The 22434-nt window shown below is 30.1% G+C and overlaps 2 protein-coding genes across 7 annotated transcripts in view; one reads left to right on the top strand and one right to left on the bottom strand.

Annotated features, from left to right (window-relative positions):
* Positions 1–22434, top strand: part of dysc (whirlin protein dyschronic) — a 346867-nt gene that overhangs the window by 213299 nt on the left and 111134 nt on the right. The gene's annotated exons all lie outside the window — the stretch shown is intronic.
* LOC143192990 (uncharacterized) overlaps positions 1–22434 on the bottom strand; it is a 69211-nt gene that overhangs the window by 9388 nt on the left and 37389 nt on the right. For 2 of the 4 annotated variants that reach the window (XM_076398891.1, XM_076398893.1), the window contains one exon: positions 19321–19373. The exons of 1 other annotated variant lie outside the window; for it this stretch is intronic. The gene's annotated coding sequence lies outside the window, so the exon portion shown is untranslated. Of the gene's footprint in view, positions 1–10151; positions 10288–19320; positions 19374–22434 lie in introns of those variants that run through there. One more of the 4 variants, XM_076398894.1, reaches the window with a different exon arrangement.

Genomic DNA, 22434 nt, shown 5'->3' with positions numbered 1-22434 from the left:
ATTTTGTTCCATGTCTTTTTCGGAGCTCAGTTTGATGAAACGTTTATATAAAAGGACAATTTTGCCACAGAAGTCTGTGAGGAATTTGTTAACTTTTTACTCGAGAGATATGTTCAAACCATTGTAATCTGCGTCTCTGTATCATTTCATCAATTGTACACCGACTGCCGCATCTTAAACAAATAATTTAAGTTCTAACACGATTTCGAACAGTCATATGTATAAATTGCATCATATATTAAAGACCTCGAGCTTACAGATTTCATACCGTAACAATGCCCAAATATTAGAGATATACATAAGGGTTTGATAAAAAGATAATGCCATTGCCGTAATTAATTGATCAAACGTTTCTTATCGGTTTTATAAAAAAATATTTCCGTGAGCTTTGGACTGATTATCAAAATTCTCCTAAACTATAAGCATTGCGCATTAAAGACATGCCATCATTTATAACGTAAAAATCGAGTTCAAGAAGATAATGATAAATCATACTAATTAAAAAAACTCCTTCTTGTAATTTTTCTCTCAATTCAACAATTGAAAAAAAAAGTCTCCAACTAGCACAAATATAAAATAATTAGTAGCGATGTAGCATGCTATTAGTCTTAACAATACATAAACTGTTCTTGGTATACACTTTCACACAATTGTTGAAAATTGGAAAAAAGAAAATGATCTAACCGCACACAACCAAACAATATTACTGACAAACTACTGTAAAATTGATTCAACCTTACACGTAATGTTTCATGAAGTCTTCTAAAATATAATACAGATCTACAAAATGGCTTACTAAACGGCTTGTGGAACATGCTATATAAGCAATAATGTAGTTATATTGATACTCGTAATTACAGCATTCTAAACATAAAATCAGCCTGTAAGTCAACAACCTGAAAGTTCAACGATACTGTAATAAATTAAGACGAAGCTATATATAATCCGACAGAAATACCGAATTTTAGTGAAACACATAATGAATAACATCATAGAAGTTAAAATTTATAGGAGACAATATACTAGTAATACTGTCGTCACACATTCCAATGATTAGGAAGATATACCATTAGAATTCAAATACTTACAGTATATTTTCTGGCATACCTTGCGATACATTTTCGCATTTTCTCAATATTTCGAAACAATATGCCAGTTAATCATGCTGCATCGATCTGAACAAGCTTAATATCAAGGGGCACTATGTTTGGTGAGTACGCTAGGTGGGGCAACACGTCCCATTAGAGCTGCAACAGCATATCATAAAGAATCCTTGTAATGTGTGATCGAGCGTTGTCATTTAAGAGATTTGCATCTATTAATAGCAGATGCTGTTAATTATGCAACTATTCGTCATTCAACTTTTTCAGTTGAGGCTGATAGACATGTGTAGTAACAGAATCAATTGATTTTACTAGATGGTATTACACCAAATTTTACTAAATGTACCGCAGTATTTTTTGGTACATTCTTAGTAGAATATTCCCCCGCACGCCATCCCGGTTATGATAGTTATCCCGGACTGGTCCTTGATTCTTTGAGCTTCGGATTGCAATAGTAGATCCATCTTTCATGGCCAGGCGCAATTAAACCGCGACGTTGGAGCAATTCGATATGGCATTTTCAGTCAGTTAATGTTTGTGTATGTGGTGGCATTCTCCTTTTGGATGTTTCTCATCCCATATAAACCGCTAGAAACCGTTGATTCATTAAGTACTAAGGTGACTGAAAGTTCCCTGAGAGTTTAAACTAGATTTTCGTCCAATAAATATTAAAAATCACTATGTTTAGACTTTTTTAGCTCTTCAGGCTGTGACAGTTCTTATCAGTGACATTAAATTCATTACTTAAATCGTTGAATATTGACATATGACTATGAGATAACTATATGTTTTTATACGTGTTTAATAGTCTTCGACAGCAGTTTACTTCAAACTAAGAACCAGAGTAATGAACGTCGAAAATGCAATTTTGAGGGTCCATTATTATCATTTGTATGCACTCAGTAACTCTGTAATTTTAAATTGAAAACAATTATGTATCAAAATGTTAGACCCATTGAATGTAACACTGAAAATGCATGAAAGCACCTAATAAATTAATTACAGTCAATTAGTTCCTTTCACTTATTTAAAACAAAAATGCTGAAAACCAGTGTCAATCTTGCAATTCTCAATTATTGTTATAGCTTGACTCTGATACAATCAGTACCCCATAAATATTCTTGGACATTAAATAAAATCATTGGATCTATCTTATAAGAGGTCAATAACAGCAAAGAAAAAAATTATTGCTCGCTAAACATAAGCCCAAATATGTCACGTAAATAATAATAACGTTGTTGGAATAAGTCAATAGTCGAAGATTTATTGAATCAACGATCGAGGAGCATTTATATTCGTACTCGATAGACGTGACTCACTGGAACAACGAACCGTATTTCTAAACCGTTTCCAAACCAAACCAGGTATCAACAGCCTATACGCGTGTGTTACACTCATTTGTTATAATTGAATAACGAGAAAAAAGAGGTAACACGCTTGTCCTTGACATCCGGTCCGGCCTTTGAACAAATTGATCGTAAAATCGACCGCTGTCAGAAATGGTCATTGTTCTATCTCGATTACTCGGCGAAAAATGCTGTAACATTATGAGGTAACTAGCGAATATATAAATCAGATCGAGTCGATTGGAACAATAATGAACGGGATTAATTCAACAGCCGACAATAAAAAAAAATAACTGTTATGTACTGGACACGTAAATCAATTTATATGATGTATGTGTATACCATATGGTTTTGCTCAATATACGCTGGACAATATATCTTTTATTGTCTTGTTTTTAGTGAAAACATGTTTCTGTTGCAACTGTATTAATTAGAAACAAGAATGAAAAGGCGTGTAAATATAACAAAGAAACTCAAGACAAAGATATAGGAACAAGCAATAACATAATATATTGAATACCATTTATGACATACTTTTTAGATGTCTTTAAAAGAACCTTTGTTAAATATTACTCTATTACTATATTTTCCAATTGTATATGGATCAATTTACTAGCCAGACGAATGTAGGCTAAGATAAATATGTATTTACCAAAGTTTGATAATCTTCTTTTTATAAAACGTTGGTTTTGAAGCAGTTTGATCTCCAGATTTTGTTCAACTTGACGTTTTCAATTTAATCTATAATTTAGATGGATGACGAAATATTTCGTTGAGTCTATTTCTGGAATAGCGTATTCTTTAAGTGATGTAGTTAGATTTATATCTATTAAGTACTACTTTCCAATACCTAGACTTTTTGTAGATCTTGTGTACTACTTGATTTTACGTAATCTTTCTATTGAACATAACAATAACAATAACTTTACAGAATGAATGTAAGCGAAGTATTCTTTTTGTTGTTGTTGTTGGAATATTTTCTGTTGTTGTTGGAATATTTTAGCACAATTTAATAGCATTTTCTCGATAAATGTGAATAGGACAGTTAGCAGCGAGGTAACATTGTTAAAACTCAAGAAAATATCAACAAAATCCTTCGGAAGCTTTATAACATCGAAGATTTTTATGGAAACTTCCATTGGAGAAACCCTAACCTCTTAGCTATATGGAAATGATAAAAACGTGTTATATACATTGCAGAATTACCCTAGTCCTTTGATCTGCAAGTTGTTTTTCATAGTGAATAATCTTTGAATCTTTGTCTGCTTCCAAGCTTTATTCACTAATTTATATTTAGAGAAAATTCTATTTATATTTATCAATTTTTTTGATATCATTCGCTTGTTTCTGACTCTGTATCATACTCTTCTAGTTTTTCTTATTTATTTTATATATCCTTAATTTCTAGGAGGCAATTTACATCATGATGCGATTTCTATCTTCTTGCTGGAATAACTTTTTGTGTGAGTGACTGAAAATTTTCTAGTTTACGGTGATTTTTTCTCCATAATTAATCTGAACCCAAATCCGGACATCCGTTAGCAAAATTTTGTCCTTTTGACTTTTTTTAGGATTGAGTTGTGATCAGATTTTAGTTGCCAAACATTTTCAGTTTCAATTTGGCCTGTTAAGATATGTTTCGAAATTAATAAATCCGGTAGATCTGACCCTTTTTGTAATATTAATGACTCATAGGTTGAAAATAAATATTTGCGTTGTTTTTTACTCCAATGTCATTGTTTTCAATGCTAGCTATGGTAGCTAGTATGTTCGGTTTTTGGAAATGCTTAATGTTTATAGATATTACATGAATAAGTCCACCATATTTTTAAAACACATAAAGATAATTAAACAAAACAAAAAACGCATGGAATATTTTAGAAAAGCGAGATTTAGAAGCTTAGATCTTTAACCTAATATAAAAAATCTAGCTACATAGGAATATTTAAGTTATACAAGACATTTTGTGTTACATTTAGTTCCGCATTTTGATCTGATCTGGTTTGCTTTTATAGCATATTGGCACAATTTTTTTCAGTCTAAATACGTTTCATACTTTGTCTTCACACAATAATATCGTTATCCAAGAGTGACCTTATTTACATTATAGTGATACATATAACGTAATCAGTTTTTAAGTTCTATTTTAAATTCATCTGAAATTTTTACATTTAAAATTCATGAAGTATCCACTGAAGAAAATATTCTTTATATTAGCAGTAATACATTTTCGCCAAATATGTGTATTTTTATAACATTAAATCCGGAATATCTCTAGCTCAAATTACAGCTTTCCTTTTCTTTAGCATACCTGGTAGGTTATAAAAAACCTTGATTTCTACAAAAAATTAATATTATTCCGAATATATAGTGATATGTTTAGCTGAAATAAAGCCTTGAGCTTGAAAAGAACTTTTAGGAATAGAAATTGGATTGCATTTAAGTCGAAACATAAAGGTCAGAGAAACAATTTTATTACTACGTTATTTCAATTCACTGGAATATTATTTCTGCGACTGAAATTCTAAATATCATTGCATATTAACACAAGACTATCACATAGCGAATTAAAATTATTTGAAACCGCTGGTATATTCTAAAATTTTTTATGAAAAATTAGTAGCAAAGGCAATAAAACAACTAAATGTTTTTGCGGTTGTATTCATAATAATTCGATATTAGATAGCATATTTATTTTTCTCATTAAGGTAGTTTTTAAAGAATATCTTCCAGAAATAATTTAGTTTTTCACATATAGAAAAGGTGATTTAATTCTAAGTAATTTCTTTTGCAAATTATTTATGAATAGTTCAGTAACAGGTCAATTGAAAAGTACCCGGCCTACCATAGTAAAACACATTTTTTTGACAAAATTAGTGTTCTTTATTCAACATAATACCCTTCAAGGGTGACCCTCCAAATTTTCGATACCATTTTTGTAGTACGATTTGTCCTTTGCTTCAAAATAGGCATCAGTTTCGGCGATCACCTCTTCATACGACGAAAATTTGTACCCAGCGAGCATTCTTTTGAGATCTGAGAACAGGAAATAATCGTTTTCGTTTTCACTGACTTGTGACACGGTGCATTGCCTTGGTGAAGCAACATTTTTTTTTCTTCAAATGCGACCGTTTTTCGGCGATTTCGTAATAATATTAGTTGTTGCTTCAACTGTACTTGTTCCCTTCAAAAAGCAATATTTTATAAACACGCGAAATTCCTTTTTATCCATTTTTTTTACAATAACAAAAGTTCCTTCAGTCAAAATGCAATAACTCACAAACTAATGATCCGACAACTGTCAAATTTATACACGCATTTTTTGAGGGTTAGCGCTGGAAAAACATATAGGTTTAATTCTAATAGCGCCATCTATGTGTCAGGATGGAGACCTTTTAATAAACTTTTTATATTGTTGTTTTTCAAAAAATTGGATATGGCTATTATAAAAATCTGTTGTTGTATGTTAGTTAGCATAATAGCATAGAAGAACTCGTAATTATCAAGCTTAAACAGTTTTATTTACAAAGATATCCAATGCGGTCTATTATAAATCCTCAGCAATTTCTTGGCCATGTTTATATTGTTGACATATCATTTTATATCTTACTGGAAAATTCTTCTTTTCTATTTCCAAGAACAAGGAAGCAAGTAATTTGAGATATTGAATCGTTATAAGCCTCAGATGTTTGTTAAACACGCAAGAGTATCTTTTAAAGCGCCGGACCCCTTATGTATTAATTAAAACAAAGTTGATATAATAACAACGAGCACGCAAAACCACTTGTGGTCTTAAAGACAAATCAAAATCTAACGAGCCTGACTTACTGCATCCGCTATGTTTCGAAGAAGTTCAATAAAACTGTCTCGTACAAATGATTCAATATCGCGATACGAGTACTATTACTCAATCATTTATCATAAGCATGCATCTCCTGGTATAGTTTGAATAGATATTATATGTGAAAAGGTTTTTTATTGATCCGGCAATGAATTATTAGACGGCAGTATGTACGATAACACTAAATAAATTAACAACAATCTATAATTATATAACCAACCTAACAGTTAAAATATATTATAACAGGTCAATTGAAAAGTATCCGGCCTAAAATAGTAAAACACATTTTTTTAACTAAATTAGTTTTTTTTTATGAAACATAATTCCCTTCAGGTGTGATACACTAATGATAGCGACCCTCCATCTTTTCGATACCACTTTTGTAGTACGATTTGCCCTTTGCTTCAAAATAGGCCTTAGTTTCGTCGATCACCTCTTCATTTGACGAAAATTTCTGATAACAGGAAATAGTCGCTGGGGACCAGATCAGGAGAATACGGTGGATGAGGAAGCAATTCGAAGCCCAATTCCTGGATTTTTTACACGGTGCATTGAAGTGCACTTGGTGAAGTAGCACTTTCCTTTTCTTCAAACGCGGCCGTTTTTCGGCAATTTCGTTATTTAAACGGTCCAATAACACTGTGTAATAGTCGCTGTTGATTGTCTTCGTTTTTCAAGGCAGTCAATGAAAATTATTCCATGTGCATCCCAAAATACAGACGCAATAACCTTGCCAGCCGACTGTTGCGCTTTCCCACGCTTTTGATCGGGTTCATCGTGTGCAGTCTACTCGGATGACTGTCGATTGGACTAAGGAGTGAAATGATGGAGCCATGTTTTATCCATTGTCACATATCGACGCAAAACCTCGGGTTTATTAGGGTTGAACATCTTCAAACACTGCTACGAATCATCAACTCATCGATTTACAGTGTCTGATATTTTATTCAGTTTCAATTTACGGTCATTCAAAATAATTTTGTGAATTTTTTAAATGTTTTCGTTGGTAACAATCTGTTTGGGAGTCCACTGTGTTCACCGGCTTCGGTGCTCATTTCACCACGTCTAAACTTAACATATCAATCCTTGATGGTTGATTTTTCTGGGGCAGTATCCGGAAACCATGCCGGGTTTTTGCTTCAACTGTATTTTTAGCGCCATCTATGTCTCAAGTCGGGGACTTTTCAATTGACGTTACCATTGTGATTAAGTGAGTTAATTTTAAATTACATCAACAGAATCAATAAATAAAACATAAAATTATTCATAAATTAAACTTAAGGAATTATTTGACTTAATAACTATTTATATATATATATATATATATATATATATATCCAAGAAATATCAGATATTTTATAGCAAAACCAAATTTAAACACTGACCAACTGAATAATTCATAAATAGAGAAAATTTCAAAGTAGGTTTATAAATAACTAGCATATATATAATTCATATTTTCTTCAGTACAAAACTAGTTATTATAGTTAGAGTACTATTGATTTTTTACTACTTATTCTTATAAGCAAATTGTAGTGTTACAAATAATTGAAAGGAACCAGAGGAGAAAGTCGAAAGCATTAGTAATGAAACTAATTTTTTTGACAAAACCTATCAAACTATTACCGTTATGTTTGCTAACTATTTCACTGTTTTACACAAACAGCATTACAATAGAAAACTTGTAGAAAATCGTACTTGAATAGAACCTCATCAGTGGTTCTGAGTCACAAGCTGCTGTTAGTAAATTAATGATTTTTTTTGGAATGAGTTATTGGAATAGTTGTTAGCATTTATATTGCTCTAGCGAAATATTTTAAAATGTATGAGAAAGAATATCAGCAAATGTTTCATTAACTGTAAAAAACTAATTACTAATCCAATTATATTTTAAATACTATCTATTTTTCTAAAATTATCGATATATATATATATATATATATATATATATATATATATATATATATATATATGCAAGAAATATCAGATATTTTATAGCAAAACCAAATTTAAACACCGGCCAACTGAATAATTTATAAAAAAAAAGTTTCAAACTAGGTCTATAAATAAATAGCTTCTCTATAATTCATATTTTTTCAGTACAAAACTATTTATTATATTTAGAGTAGTATTGATTTTTTACTATTTACTCTTATAAGCAAAATTTTAGGGTGAGAAATAATCCAAAGCATTAGTAATGGAACTAATTTTTTTGACTAAACCTATACCAAAGTATTACCGTTACGTTTGCCAATTATTTTACTGTTTTATGCAAACACTAGTATAATAGAAAACTTGTAGAAAATCGTGTTTGAATAAAACCTCATCAATGATTCTGAGTCACAATCTGCTGATAGTAAATTAATGATTTTTTAGCATGAGTTAGAAAATAGAATATCAAAGTCAGTATTAATTATTTTACATTGTGGTCACATCTGGATTGGTATATAGAAAACACGCTAATATGTTTCCTAGTAAATCGCCAGATTTTTTGCCAGTTAATTAGCTATTGTGTGATAACACTGGACACGCGACTGAAAGGGACACAATTAAAAATAAAATAAGAACTAACGAGCATGACTTATGAGGACCGACGTATAAAAGAAGCGTAACAAAAATAGACTTTTCTTCGGTTTCGTGACTGGATTTTATACGAAATATAGTTTCTTAGGGGTTTATCGAGTACACGGATCTAACAGAGACACGATTTTAAGATATATGACTATCTCATTTTATTCCAGATGATAGAGTATTTTTTTGTAGAAACAATTTTGGCTTTGCTTGGTTATTTGGTAAAAAAACATCGATTTTGTATAATTTATAGTGTTAAAATTGTGTCGATTTCAATATTTATATATTAGTTTAAGAAAAGTAGAAATAGTGATGTTAAAGTTGAAGAGAATGATAATGCAAGGCAAAAATAGTTCAACAACTCAACGTTAATCGAATTAAAAATCTAACAGTAATAAAAGTGATTTGAAGCCACATAAAGATAGTTTTGTAAAATATTATGGCGAGATTTCTCTTGCGAGTGGCTATAACAAGAACTTATAAGATTTTTCTATGAATAGATTGACTATTGTGAAATTTTGGAGGCCATTGTTATAAATAAAGGTTAATCGGTTCAAAATATAACGAAAACCCATCATTAAGATTAATTAATTACCTTTATTTTATAACTCATAACCGAAAACCATTAAAAAGTAATCAAACATACATAGTCCGTCCAATAAAATAGCCGATATACGTCATCAAAATATATGGACGCAATGTTACCTTTTCAAATTCGACATTATGGTTTAAAGTGATTATTTCACTAATGTTTTGAAGAATTTAGGGACATTTGTCAACATAGCCAACCAGTACCAGATAATATGAGAATGAATGAAATGAGAATTAAAAAAATTAAATCCAAAAATGAATGAAAAATTCGAAAATCGTAGAATCCGAAAACGGTTTTATAATGTTTTAAAAGGCACAGTTGATTTTATACGGCCTTTTTATATGAAAAATAAAGAAAGAATACTCGGTGATTCTGGTATTCCCGTATTCTCCAGACCTTGCTCCTTTTGATTACTACTTATTCTGACATATGAGTCGTGACCTGGCTGGAAGAAATGCCAATGAAATGGGTGTATTCGTGGATAAACTCAAAAAATATATCATTCTTTCGATATGGAAACCGTAATTGGCCTGAAAGTTGGGTAAAATGGCGGCTATCGATGGACAATACTTTGAATAAAATACATTGTACCAATTATTCACAATAAAGCTTCAAATTTAATAGTAATTTATATATCTATATAGAAAATCGTTTTATTTATTAGACATAAAAAGAAATGTGTACTTGTTAATACTTACAATTTAATTACACATATTTAAAATTACAAGTTCACTTATCCGAAGTTATATATTTTTCGAAACAGGCTATAAGAAATATGGCTGTGAGGATAGCACACACGACTAGGAAGTGCAAATATAGAAAGTTAAATACTGGCGACATATTAATCTCAGCTTATCAAAAATATTGTTTTATCTTGATCTAATACTTTTCATGAAATTCTGTAACATAATATGTATAATACCATTCTTACTGTGGATAAAGTATATCTAAGATAAGGTTTTATTGAAAGTAAATAATGATAAAATGAAATATATTAATAGTGAATAGTAAATAAACTATTCATTTAAATTCTTCGCTCAAATCTTCAAATGCACTATCGAGTCAATACATTATTTTTAGTTTGATTCATAAGTGAGCATGCTATTTCTGGACAACGAAATAGTTTTCAGCTATTCAAAATTCCAGTAGGCATTATTAATTAAAACAGTACCAATAATAGTATTAGTATGTTAAAACATCCACTATGTTTCTTAGTTTAGTAAGCTTTAAGGGCCAAATTACTTAACATGCTAGCAAAAATGTAAACTATTACCGATTTACTAAATTATAATGATGATCTATAATTTAATCATTATAGTGGAATACATACTTACAGACTTTTAATGTGTTAGTTTTTCAATATCTGTAGTAAACTTAAAACTGTTTACGTTAAACTATTACTTAAAACTGATATTTATAGCGTCTAAAAATATTAATTATCTAATTAGATAATATTAAATAACATAATATATTAATAATTGACAATCAATTATATCATTTAGTAGGTGATGGAATTAATCATATTAAAACAGTTTATTTAAAATTAATTTAAAGAAAAATATTCTAAATATTACTAGCTGATATACATATTCCTATGTTTTGATAGGCAGGTTACATATCTCTATATGGGTAGCAACCATTGTCGTTCTGATTTTATTGATCAAATCATCGACCATTTAAATTAAGATTATTCTTTAACGTTCTCACAAAAACCACTTTTTGAACCCTTAATACTAAAATTCGTTTCGTTAAAAAAAATCACGTACTACCCGAAGTCCTCTTTTTATATCCTACGAATTTAAATCTATCCTCAATATAGAGTCGCCTTTACGATAAGTTTTCACCGGTGTTTTTTCATATTTTTTGGTATTAATATCGATAATAATATCCCAGTAGTTGATAAAGATTAATATCTTCATTTGGTAATAAATGGCAATAGAAAGTTGTCATAACTGCCTCTTTTTGTTGTAATTTTTAACTGAATAAGTGTTTAAAATAGCTTTCAATCTAAGAAAAAGGTTTGTTCCTTGCCCTTATCGCAGTATTTGACATCTAACATTATCTAAGTGCTTTGCAATATGTTTTAACTAATTAAGTTTACAATTAATAATAATTTATCCTACAAATAATATGATTCATGATAATATGATTGGAATGTATTAAAATATCTGTTGTTACAATTATAATCCATTGGAATCACATACAAATAATGCAAATCTTATAAGACATACCAATAGATAGAAAATCTATGTATATAATGCAACATAAAACGTATAGGAAATTATAACTCACACGTATAACAATTGTTAATCTAACACATGACTAACCTTTTTGAATTGTTACAGAAAAATATGAATTCAAAAATCTAAGAATTTACTAAAATCAAGAACATTTGCAAGAATTGAGCTAGTGCAGTGACGAAATAAATAGAGATAGTGAAGCAAGGAGCAAATGAACTTTTGAGGTTCAAAATTCACAATAGATGTTTTGCGTTAAAAACAAAAAACAAGTTTTTATTCGATATTTTAATTTTGTTGCCAATATTTGAAGAGTTTTAGGAAGAATAGTGAATGTTTTTTTGTATTATTTCATCAATATGAAATCACTATAATGCCAAATCAAAGAACAGGTATAGTATATCCAAAGTACCAGTAATCCAAAGTAATCTCAATATAAGACGTCGCATTTAGCATTGACTTTTAGTTTATTTATATTTTGTATTTTACAACATTCTAATTCAAATGAAATAATTCAAAATTAAGTAGATTTTACACTTAAATCATTTCAGATGTAAATGGGTAGCAACCATTGTTGTGCTGATTTTATTAATCAAATCATCGACCATTTAAATTAAGATTATTCTTTAACGTTCTCACAAAAACCACTTTTTGAGCCCTTAATACTAAAATTCGTTTTCTTAAAAAAAATCACGTAAGTCCTCTTTTTATATCCTACGAATTTAAATCTATCCTCAATATAGAGTCGCCTTTAAAATAAGTTTTATCCGGTGTTTTTTCATATTTTTTGGTATTAATATCGATAATAATATCCCAGTAGTTGATAAAGATTAATACCTTCGTTTGGTAATAAATCGCAATAGAAGGTTGTCATAACTGCCTCTTTTTGTTGTAATTTTTAACTGAATAAGTGTTTAAAATAGCTTTCAATCTAAGAAAAAGGTTTATTCCTTGCCCTTATCGCAGTATTTGACATCTAACATTATCTAAGTGCTTTGCAATATGTTTTAACTAATTATCTTTATAATTAATAATAATTTATCCTACAAATAATATGATTCATGATAACATGATTGGAATGTATTAAAATATCCGTTGTTAAAATTATAGTCCAGTAGATAGAAAATATATGTATATAATGCAACATAAAATGTATAGGAAATTATAACTCACACGTATAACAATTGTTAATCTAACACATGACTAACCTTTTTGAATTGTTACAGAAAAATATGAATTCAAAAATCTAAGAATTTGCTAAAATCAAGAACATTTGCAAGAATTGAGCTCGTGCAGTGACGAAATAAATAGAGATAGTAAAGGAAGGAGCAAATGACTTTTGAGGTTCAAAAAGCACAATAGATTTTTTGCGTTAAAAACAAAAACAAGTTTTTATTCGATATTATAATTTTGTTACCAATATTTGAAGAGTTTTAGGAAGAATAGTGAATGTTTTTTTATATTATTTCATCAATATCAAAGCAAGAGGTACAGTCTATCCAAAGTACCGGTAATCTAAAATAATCTCAATTTAAGGCGCCGCATTTACCATTGACTTTTAGTTTATTTATAACTTTGTATTTTATAACATTCTAATACAAGTGAAATAATTCAAATTTAAATATTCATGTTAATAGCGAATAACTCGTACTGACACCGCAGTATATACACTTTGATGGCATCCTAGAGCTTATATCCTTAGTTCAATGCAAATTATAAGATTGCAGGTTTAGATCTTTATGAAAAAATAAGTGAAAGCACTTCTGTGCTTACGGAATATATTATCATTTCGTTTAAGTATCAACTGATTAACACTGTCCTTCGATTATTGATAAACGTGGTCATCCGGATTTAGGTTCATCCAATGATGTGCCTGCCTTTTCAATATTTTTAATCAGCTTTCCAAAAAACCAAATTCACTGAAAAATGAACTTAATCACTTCAAAGAGATATAAGTATCATCCAAATCATCAAAAGATCGAATGTTTACCCACTACAAAAACGGAAAGAAGAATCAACAAAACGTATTGGAAGGGCATTAAAGAAACTAAACATCAAAATTCAAACTCAATAATAGTCATCAATATTCAAATTACATAGGAAAATATTACAAAGGAAAGTTCAAAGATTCACTGTGATGGTGCTCGCTGTGAAGTGATGCATCAACGAGGCAGATTCAAAAAAGGCGGAAACGGGCAAATATTACCCGACTTGAAATAAAATCGGTGGAAGCGCAAGAAAAATACACCTGACGACTAAAAGTGGGAATCGTGACTCGAGTTTATAAGAAACATAATTTAATAAATCGCCAAAATAATATCGTCCAAATGGAAATACTCCTGTTTATGGTACTTAATCTATCTAAAAGTTAATAACTCACACTGACATCGCAGTCCATATGCTTTATTAAAAACATCCTAGAGCCTATAGCCTTAGCTCAAATGCATTTTGTAATCATCTGGATATAGGTTCAACCAATGATCTAATAGTCTTTTCAATATTTTCTATCAATTTTATCAAGAGTCAAATTCACTGGAGAATTAACTTAATCACTTCGCTTAATCGAATCTGCTAAAGAAAATAGGTGTTTAAAAGGTTCCCTGTATGTGTGAAAGAATGTACATAGGATCAAGTGAGAGAGCGATAAGTATGTAAGAACCATGAATATGAGATATGGACATACTATTCAGTCAGCTTTGGCTGAATACTCACAGCATCTAATTCAATAAATTGGAGGTTTTAGCCATTCGACAAAGCTATTTTGAGAAAATCAGCAAGAAAATGTTGACATATATAATCTCAATAAAGACAAGGACCTATAAGGACAACCCTCTAGGATTTGTATCGGTTTATCATCCAGCTTCGACATTTGTTTAAATAGGACAGTTAGAGGATGTAATCCGTATCGATTGAGAAACGTTGATTAATTCAGTGGAAGCCCAAAATTCAAATTTAAACTTTCTTTTTATATCTCCTGTACCATAAAAAGGGAACAGTGTTATTAAGTGATAATAATTAACAAAAATGTGATGTAAGTTAGCTGTAATTTAATAGATCAATAACCTCTTCTCTAATAGATCGTCGATACCATTTAATCGCGATCATGAAATACGCAGAATCTCGTTTAACCGATCGTTAGTGATGCATCAACGAGGCAGATTTAAGAAAGGCGGAAACGAACAAAAATTACCCGACATGATATAAAATCGGTTGAAGCGCAACAAAAATAGACCTGACTTCTAAAAGTGGGAATCGTGACTCGAGTTTATAAGAAACGTCATTTCTTACTGGTTTATCGGGAACATGGATCTAACGGCGACACGATTTAAAGAAACACTGCAATTCTTCACTCGGCCAAGCGTTTCCATCAGATAGTACGTTTTGTGATGATCCCTTATCGGTCGAAGAGAAATACCCTATCTATTTCTAGAATAAATATAGTCGACTATTATTCAGCTGTTATTGGTTCGCGATATCTTCGCGATCACGGACGTGTATTTCTTTAATAATTACCGATTCGTTTAGACGATACGTCGTCCGATCTGAACGTATTGAGAATGGATGCCAATGAATGTTCAAAGGAGATATCCGTTGTTTTGCATTAACTTTGCTTTTTTTAATACTCTTGGTAGTTTCATAATCCATATAAATTTAGTCTATTTATGTCTATTTAGTGTATTTCTAAATATTCCATTTAACGTTCTGACATAAAGAGTACATCAGGAAACATCTTATACTTTGAATTATAATCTCTAGAAGTCTATTGAAATACATTTCCTCAGCTGCTTGCTCAAAATCGCTTTCTGTAAGAATTCTTTAAAAACTAGAAATTCCTGAATTCAATGGGATATAAATTTAGCGAGTAATGATCAAAATAGTAATTTGGCGAGTAGCAATAAGGGGTGGTAATAATAATAAGGGATTATAAGGTAATTAATATGGAAAGAGGGTAATTTGCTGTACATATGCAAATATATTTTTAGTTGATTTCCAGATCAACATGTCTGTTTTTTTGTTTTTCTCTCCAAAGTATTTAAAGTCACAAACTTCAAAAGTATACTCACAAACAAAATATATTTCACACTGTCTTCAATTAGATACTAATCTCCGTTAATTAATAGACAATTCAACCATGTCTATAATAGCATTATTATGCATAAAATATTATTTATATTTTAAAATATTTTATAAAACATGAAATGAGTTTGTTAGCTAATACGTCTAAAATGTTTCAATTTAATTCAACTCCTTTAGGGCATTCAAATCAAGAGTACTGTAGTCATTAACAAATGTTATTAAACGTTGGACTTCTGACCAAAAACCCTAAATATTATATATCAATTTTGAGCTGAAACATCACAATAGCCATTACAATTTTAAGATACCCAGATCACCATTTTCTAAAAGCCATTATATAATACTTCAATAGTCGATACTACTATTAAATTAGTTTGTTTCGTAACAGATAAAAATTTGAGTTTATCCTGATTATTTCTTCTTATCATATTCCTTGTCGTACTTTCAAAAATAACTACCACCATCTGCTATTCTGATTTTTATATCAATAGTTTTACATTTTTAAATTAAATTTATTTTTTCTTAATAGTTCTCAGCAGGAGGCAGTGGTAGTCCTTTTTATGCAAGGATTACTTCTATGGATTGAAATTATAATAAAACCTAAAAAAGTGGTACATATTGAACAATTAATTAGTAAAGCGAGTCTATAAATATTCACACTCTAATTCAGCGTGTTTCAAACAAAACTGAATCTTTGAGAGGAAATAAGATAACATTTAAAACTAATTAACGCATACGTGGTATTTATTTAATTTAAATTGTTATTTTATTTGGTAAAAATCGTTAAGCACTAAGACAATTGTTTTTCAGGATAATGTACATAAAATATAAATAAAAATAAATGAAATTGTCAAATTTCATATTTTATGCAGTTCACATTTTCAATTCTTTCTCTCTTTTTCTCACTATGATAATGATTCTTATCATTATTGTTACCACTATCAATATGAATACATTATTTTACTTATTCTAGATAAGGTGAAGCTTTGCTATCAAATAATTTAAAATTTAACACGTTTAATAATTACTATTAATAATAATTACATAAAATTGTAAATTCCAACAATTAATTATAAATTAATTCAAATTAATTTTCACTTTAAAGCCATTTGAATAAATATAATAATATAAAATTACTTTATTAAGTTGACTGGATACATTGATGCTATCACTAAATACGTAATAATTAATTATATGCATAACAAAGCGACTGGTTATATAACTAAAGTATACAGTTAAACTTTTACTCCTAAGATGTTTCTATAAATAATTTAATCTAATTATGGAGTCACATGTTCATTTACAATTATATTTACGATATGAAAGTACCATAAAAACATTGCGCTGATGTATTTCTCCTTTTATATTTGTCTGTTTATGTTATATTTTTCTAAACATTATATTGAATTTTTTATAAATAATACTAAGCAAACTTATATTTATATTACGTATGTTTAAGACATACATAAATATAGAATATGACAAATAAAGCGTGACCAAGAAATAGATTTTATAGCTAATATATAAACTTGTAATAAAGCTGGTTAAGTTTTAAGAAACAATATTCATTTTTAATAATGAAGAAATAAACGCTAATAAAAATAAATACGTTCATGAATATTTTCTTCTTTCATTGAAAGTACTTTGTAATTTTCTTATCAACATTATAAGAAAAATGAAATTAAGATATGAAATAAATGGAATAAAAAGTTTAAAATATATATTTATTTATTATGTGAGAAGACAAGCGCCTGGATTTGTAAAACAGAAATGTAGGAATCTAACATGTAGCTTTTTAAATAAGATGGTACACCTTATTGTATTTCCTTCCTGGAATTGTTTTACAACCAAAATAATCAGTGCACAGCTGAGAAAAAAATCCAGAGATGCAAACTCAAAATAGATCTATTGTATATAATAGACACAATCAAAAAACAAGATCATATACAGGAATTTGTAAAATGGAAGACTAACATTGTCTCGGACGAGAATAGTAGCTGAAAATCAATAGTGAAAAAAATAGGTGCAAATTCTAAGCTCCATCAGTAGAGTATTGGTTGAAAAATATACCCTCCACCGGAGTGATGACTATAAACTGATGATAAGGTCGAGCAATGATGAACTTTGAAGCACTGTAATTTACCATTCCAACAACAATAGCCAATATAGTAAACCCATTCAACCGATTGCTTCCTAAACAGCTAATGAACATTACTGATTCCGGATTGTCTTTGAAGGTCAAGTGTTTTACGACTGAATGGTATAACGACTGAGATTTCTATGAAGAATAATATTTTTTTAAATAAAATAGTTTACTTATTTACTACTGTTATTTACTACTACTACTTTACTGTTTACGTTTACTTACTAATTATTAAATACACTACAGAAAAAATATGAACGTTGTATATAAAAACATAGCGGCCCGCTCCGACTTTGCACGGGCATAAAATATATATGCCTATGTCACTCAATGAAAACATGATTAAAATCGATCCAGTATTTTTGGTTCATTCATTACTGCCCTTGGCCTGGAGTAAAACAATTCCTCTTCCCCTATACTTACTATGAAGATTTCCTGCTATTTGGAATATCTAAATTCATACAATTTTTATTACATTACACATTTTTAAACGCAAATTTTAAATTTGTAATATCTCCGAAAATATTTGTTTAATTTGCATGCTGTAAGGAACCATATTGATCTATATTAATTGCACACTGTATTTAAGGTGCTTAATTCGATAAGGATTAATGCCGTATTGCTTAAAATAGCTTCGTAAATAAGCCATTTTCTCACGTAAAAAGTAAACAATAAAAATGGTTAATGTGGGTTATCCCTAAAAGATAAACATATACCATCGCGGACTTTTTTGTAGACCATTTTATGGTGTACAAAACTGTAGTACATTAATTTGATCTAACTCGTAGGGTTAGGCAGCGTTTTTGCTAATTGCTAAATAAGCCTAAAAAAATAGGTTAATTTACGACATCACGTTAGAAACCTCTAAAATTAGCAATGTTGCCTTAGTATATTATGCATGTATTATACATATAAACCTTCCTCTTGAATCACTCTATCTATTGAAAAAAACCGCATCAAAATCCGTTGCGTAGTTTTAAAGATTTAAGCGCACATAGGGATATAGGGACAGAAAAGGCGTTGTTTTATACTATGTAGTGATATATATATATATATATATATATATATATATATATATATATATATATATATATATATATATATATATAATAAAACTTCTATAATCAGTTCAAATTAAATAATAACTGACGGTAGCACCGATGGTTTAACGTTACTTCTAATATAAAAGTCTACATTTACAAAATATGGCAATTTAGCAAGTTAATTTTACATCAACTAGTTTTAAGTGGACTTTCTCTTTTTACGAACAGTTCCACTTCATTCTATTTGGGCAAAATTACAACCACGATCATAGTGAGAAGTCGCTTTTTGTATGAGGATTGCGAGTACCGCGGTGCCAAAGCGAATAATCATCTCTATTTCAATGACCAACCATTTCAGAACACTCACCTGCTTTTTGTTTGCTTTATTTTATACACTGTCGCCCGTGTCCAAGCAGAACTCTGAAAATAAAAACAAAATCAGTCATGTGTAATGTAAGGCAACGCGTAATTATGAAAATGTTAATTGTTTTATTGCACCGCATAGCGTAATTATCTTTTTTTATTAATTAAGAGAAACTGCACCGTTTTTATTACTCTGTTATATTGCGAAGTAGATTTCTTAAATCTAAATAGAACAGTTGGGAAAATGCAGATATGAAAAGTCATTAGTTTTAGTCATAACTTTTACTGTTACCATAATTATTGTAGAGATTTTATATTGTGGAATATATTTAAATGTATGCCGCCATTTAGCATAACTAAACATTTAAATATTAAATTTCATAACATTTTCGAATTAGACTTCATAAACCAAACACGTATTTCAGTTTATAAATAAGTTTATATCTAAAATTAGCTTTATCCGACCTTGCGTTGCGGTTCAATTTGGCTCAATAAAAAACAGAGAAAAAACAATCGAATGTATCTATTTAATTTCGCAATGCTTGTGGGTGTAGAATATTTATACTTCCCACCCCTACAGCACGTAACATGTATTAGCGGTACATATGAGGAGAAAATCGTGTTTAGATAGACACCACACAGTTCTAAACGATTACTGTTCAATTGTTTTAAGCATACCAATATGAATATACCACCTCAAAGGCAAATTGGGGAGCTGAATCCAAATCGGCAGCCCGCTTTCTTAAATTGTTATAGTTTTTGAAATATTTAGTAAATTTATTATTTTACTATTTTTGACCATTAATTTAGAAGATAAGAAATTAACAGAGGTAATGAGTCTTTTATATCACTTGAATTCTGTCTCACTCATTAGAATCAACAGAAATCGCTCACCATGTATTTGTCCCCAAATCTTGAAGTACTTACTCTCCTAGCTCATCGCTCGTATCGCAAAAGTCTTGTGGGGAAAAATTAAGATCTGAATGCAGAAAATACAGATAATTTTGTAACAAATTGTCAATTACATGCTTGTAATCCGATGATTTGTATTTGCCAAGATAGTTGTGAGCCACGGTTTGAGGCGATACCCATGTTGCTGGTTCAGATTCAGACCAACATTCATAAACGTAACAAAAACACTTTAAATCGACCTTGCAAATTGCCTTTGCATTTCCAAACGTTCCGAAACGCTATTACAACACAAAAACAAGTGCCAAATGATAAAAATGCAATGTCGGCAACTGACAGCCGTTTTAAATGTATTGAAACACCATCTGAGTTCAGGGCATCAAATGATGCCAATAATCATTATCATTTATTCGAGTTGAAAAGCTGACCCAAATATGTAAACTTATATTATCAGCTAGGTTATACCTGAAGATCATTGGCATAGCGTAATTGCTGGATAAACAGATGTTTGTATTTACTTCTATGGTGGACAAAGTAAATACTTTTTGAAAACGAGAGAAATTTTAAGCTGCAGAATTCAGCTATTCGATACCCACATTAGCAAATAAATTACATCGATATATGAACCAGATTCTTAAATACTTAATTTCTAGTGTTATATCAAGTAGTATCTTTCCTTCAATATTATTCTGGCCTAATATCAGTGACATCAAATGTTGTCAAACAAAATTCAGCATGGACTTACGATTTAGAAGTATGGAGTGGATGTAGTGGGTAGATTTTCAGGTATGGATTTGGACAAAGAAATTCAACATCAATAAAATTAATAAAGTTCTTCGAAGCATATTAGAAACAAGGACAAATAAAAATTTCTACAGAAGCCATTAAATGGTTTGCGAAATTTTTTATCATTTTTCAAATATCAATAATTGGTTAGAATGTTAGAACTATAAAAGAATGTTGCCACAACATATAAAGTACTTTAACAACGTAGTTAAAAAAAGCTATTGGTGAGCCAAACAGATTTGAAGGAAAAGAACTAGAAGCACAAACTATTATGATGGACAGCTATCGATTGCAACTAATATATCTACATCAAACATTGAAAAAAAACAGAATGGTCATTATAAAAGCAGAACCTTAGCAAAGTTATTTTATCTGATGACAACGCTCAGAATATTACAAATATTCATGAAAACCTACATTAAAATATTTCATGTTTTCATTTCATTTTCCTCTCCGATTATTAACAGTTTTGTTTCATGCAGTGTGAATTAAATTAAATGCAGTTAAATCTCACCCATTTTCTGGTATCAGAAAATGAATCATCCAATACAATCCAACCAATTGTTATGAAGGACTGCTTATTTTACGTCATGACAAAGCGAGATCTTATTTTCAAGTTCTATACGAGCTTATAAAGCTAACAATCCAAGGTCTAATTTTATTATATATTCCTAAATTTACATCATTTTGCCCAATTCCTTATCACTCACTCGAGCCAAGAATAAACTTCGAAAGGAAAAATTGACAAAATTGTAAAATTTTCGACACCTGACAGGTCACTTGAAAAGTCCCCAGTCTACCATAGTAAATCAAATTTTTTGGCAAAATTAGTTTTTTTATTCAACATAATTCCCTTCAAGGATGATACATTGATTATAGCGACCCTCCAAATTTTCGATACCATTTTTGTAGTACGATTTGCTTTTGCTTCAAAATAGACCTCAGTTTGGACGATCACCTCTTCATTCGACAAAAATTTCTTCCCAGCGAGCATTCTTTTGAGATCTGAGAACAGGAAATAATCGTTGGGGATCAGATCTGGAGAATACGGTGGATGAGGAAACAATTCAAAGCCCAATTCATGGATTTTTGCTATCGTTTTCACTGACTTGTGACACGGTGCATTGTCTTGGTGTAGCAGCCAGGTTTCTTTTTCTTCAAATGCGGCCGTTTTTCGGCGATTTCGTCCTTTAAACGGCCCAGTAGCGCTATGTTATGGTCACTGTTGACGGTTCTTCCTTTTTCAAGGCAGTCAATGAAAATTATTCCATGCACATCAAAAATAACAGACGCCAAAACCTTGTGTAGTCCACTCGGATGACTGTCAATCGGATTTCGGAGTGAAATTATGGAGCCATGTTTCATCCATTGTCACATATCGGTGCAAAAACTGGGGTTTATTACGCTTGATCATCTTCAAACA

Source organism: Rhynchophorus ferrugineus, unplaced genomic scaffold, assembly GCF_030347505.1.
Source record: "Rhynchophorus ferrugineus isolate W39M unplaced genomic scaffold, kcgeb_rfMv2 rfM3, whole genome shotgun sequence".
NCBI lineage: Eukaryota > Metazoa > Arthropoda > Insecta > Coleoptera > Curculionidae > Rhynchophorus > Rhynchophorus ferrugineus.
Note: the sequence above shows the minus strand (reverse complement) of the source record. Positions and strands in the feature narration are given on the sequence as shown.